Source organism: Pyrus communis, chromosome 6 (genome assembly GCF_041283825.1).
Source record: "Pyrus communis isolate YQ-2024b chromosome 6, ASM4128382v1, whole genome shotgun sequence".
In the NCBI taxonomy this organism is placed as follows: Eukaryota; Viridiplantae; Streptophyta; class Magnoliopsida; order Rosales; family Rosaceae; genus Pyrus; species Pyrus communis.
Window position 1 is genome coordinate 16374988 of NC_142570.1, and position 3552 is coordinate 16378539.

The window sequence follows — 3552 nt, forward strand, 5'->3', positions numbered from 1 at the left end:
GGAATTCTCCTCTAGCCAAAACGAGTTTAGCTCCTCATGTTCGCACTTAAACAAAGATAACTTAAATTAAACATTAAAAACAAAAGATTGAATGCACCTAGAAACACTCCAACAATCCAAACTGGAATGGCAGGGCATGGTTTCAAGGGTCTCTTCTCCTTTCTCTTTGCAAGGCTGTGGCACAAGGGTGTTTGTGTATGAAATTGGGTTATTGTGTGTGATGCATGACTGGTGTGAATTGTGGTGAATGATAGATGAGTCCTTGTGTCCTTTTATGCGGCAGAATATATAAATTATAGGGAAAGGAACATGGCTTTAATTAATTGTTTTGGGAAAGATTTGCACTCCAAATCCACAAAGAAAAAGGCTAATTAGAATCAGAATCCAAGAGGGGAAAGGGAAAGAAGATTCGGCAGGATCCTAGAGAGAAAGGGATAGGGAGTGCATGACAAGGAAATGGGTGTTCTAGGAGGAAGGGTGCGACTCCCTTTAGGAATGGGATTAGGCCTCCTAGAATCATTTATTTAAATGTCCTAATATAATGTGGGATCCTCCTTGCAGCTGGATCCTAGGTAGTGAAAGATTAGGATTGGCTAAGATAAAATAAGGTAGTTTGGCTCATGTTTCATTCTTTCTTTGTTGAGCTCCAAATCTTCTTTGCCTTGAATTAATTCTTCCATCTCTTTAGCATATTCTTAGCCCTTCTTGAACTTCAAATTCGTCCATTCACCTTGCTCCATGCATGTGTTATCCATTCCAAGGCCAAACTGCTCCAAAATGCTCCAAATTGCCTTTTCTTGCCACTTTAGCGAATTGAACCTACAAACACACGAAATTAGCTTAAATCACTATAATGACTAGAAAATAACTCACTAAATACAAGGAAACAAGCTAACAAAATCACATAAATATGCTCCTATCACTTGGTTGCTACTTAGAATGTGTTTTCATCATTATAGATCCAAATACTAGAGCTCATACCCATTTCATTGAAAGCATAAAATTGAGTGCATAACATATAAGAAGATGAAGTTGTTTAGTTAAACCAGAGCCAAAAAGCCTTACCCTTTGCATATGTATTGTAGGTTTAACCCCGTTGAGCCTTATTTAGCCCATTTTCTTTGTTAGCCCACATTATCCTTACGTAGCCTAGAACCCTTGTTCTTAAAAGATAGTGGAGCATGACTTAGTAGGAATTCCTTTTGATCTAGAATTTGCAGAAAAGCAAGTTTGAGGGAAGGTTTTTCGTTGGAAATCTATGAGGATGTATGTTTTATGTGCCAAAGAGAAAAGGGCACGAAAGAAGAAAAAAAAGAAAATGTGAAAAAAAAAAAATGAAGAAAAAGTTGAGAAAGGAAAGGAAAAGGGATGAGAAATAAGTGAGAATGAACTCACAAGTATTGGTTGTTGAAGAAAGGGTCCAAAAGTTTGAATCCGGCCCTAAGTGTTGTGTGAATCTTCCCTTCGTGTTTAAAGTTGATTTCTACATTCAAAAGTGAATTCTAAGTGTTTATTTCATTACTTTGCTTACTATTATTTTAAGAACCCTTGTTTATCCTTAACCTTTCTTTGTTAGCCAATACCTTAGCCCCGTTACAACCCTTAGACTTCTATCTTGATTGTTATGTGTTTTAATATGTGGAGTTTGAAATTTGTACAAGCATATGGAATCCTTGGTTCTCGCTTCTAAGTAGTGGCATTCCATTCATGAGATCATATACATGTTGTATTAATAATTCCAGAAAGTGCCTTCTTTGTTATAACATATGTGAGTGCTAGTCTACATGTTTACATCAATCTTCTCACATATACCTAGTGTAGGGAGTGTAGTCAGAAAATCTGTGTGAAAGTGGAAAGTATATCCAATGAGGAATTGAGGAATTCTCTAAGGCATGTTACTACATTCAAAATGTTGTTTTAATTGATTAATTGCAAGCTAGTGAGTGGTGACTGCGGTTAAGTGTATACTCTAGGGTAAAGATGGCTAAAATTTGTGGGAGTAGTGATTTTTAACCTGTCATGTTTCATTGAAAATCCCTGAGGCAATTGTTGGAAGGTTTAGGTTATGTTTTGTTTATGTTTGTTTTGCTCGGGGACTAGCAAAAGTAAAGTGTGGGGGAATTTGATACGAGCATATTTATATGACTTTGTTAGCCTATTTCCTTGCATTTACTTAGTTAATTTCTACTTATTTGAGTGTTTTAAACTATTTTCGTGTGTTTTCTGGTTTAAATGACAAAGTTGGCAAGAAAGTGCAATTTGGAGCATTTTAGAGCAGTTTTGGGCTTGGAATGGATAGCACAAGCATGGAGCAAGGTGGATGGATGTTTTCGAAGATCAAAAGAGGCTAGGAATGTGCTCAAGAGTTGAAGAAATTAATTCAAGATCAAAGAAGATTAGGAATCAGATAAAAGGAAGGAACATTATCCAAAACCTTATCCGTTCCTGTTTTATCTCAACATTATTTGGTAAACTGACCTTATCTTACCTTATTTTATCCTAACCTTATCCTAATCTACCTTAATTCTAGCTGCAAGGAGGACATCTAAATGACATTAGGATACCTGCAAATCAGGTTTCTAGAAGCCAAACCCTATCCCTAAAAGGCTGCCGCATTCACCTTTTCTAGGAGCTATGTTTCCTACCACAAGGACCATTCCTTTTCTTCCCTGGAATCTGAATGAGAAGTGTCCTTTTTCCTTGTTGATTTGGAGTCCTGATTCCCCTCATTCTCAGCCTTTTGCCGTGCCTTCCCTTCTCTCTATAAATACATTATGCCGCAGCAATCATGGATCATCCATCTCTCACCACAATTCGCACCACACATCCATCATACACAGAAATCTCTCTAGTGCCGCAGCCTTGCAAGGAGAAAGGAGAGGAGACCCTTGGAGTTGTGCCCTGCCATTCAAGCTTGGATTGCTGGAACATTCCTAGGTCCATTCTATCTTTTGTTTTCAATGTTTGATTTAAGTTATCTTTGTTTAAGTACGAACATGAGGAACTAAACTTGTTTTAGCTAGAGATGGATTCAAAGCCATGAACATATATGTGATATGAATTGATTACATTCAGTTATTGTTTCGTAAAACATGAATGCGATTTACTTATTTGTTTGATCGATAACTTACTCTTGTATGTTAATTAAGGATGCATACTTACTTTGCATGCATGAATTTGATACTAAAATATAAGGGAATTTTACCTAATCGTTATGAACTTATGTTTATAAGTAGTGGAAGTCACTAGTCATGATTGTGTTAAGTAAATCCATGGCAGGAGTATCATGCAGTTCATAGTTACAAATGCCTTGTCAATGCTTATGATTTTCATAGAACTTAATGATCGTTGATATGTATCTCTATCCTGCAGTTCATATAGGGAACTTGATAAGAATAATTTGATTACGTCTTTAAGTCCAATTCAATGAAATTAGGAAAATTTGATAGTTAATTTGTGCAGTTCACAATTAATTTGGGGCGTTGTCATTCATGGTTTATAGGAATAATAACTGGAAATCGATTTGTACGCATATTTGTCATGTGTGGAGAT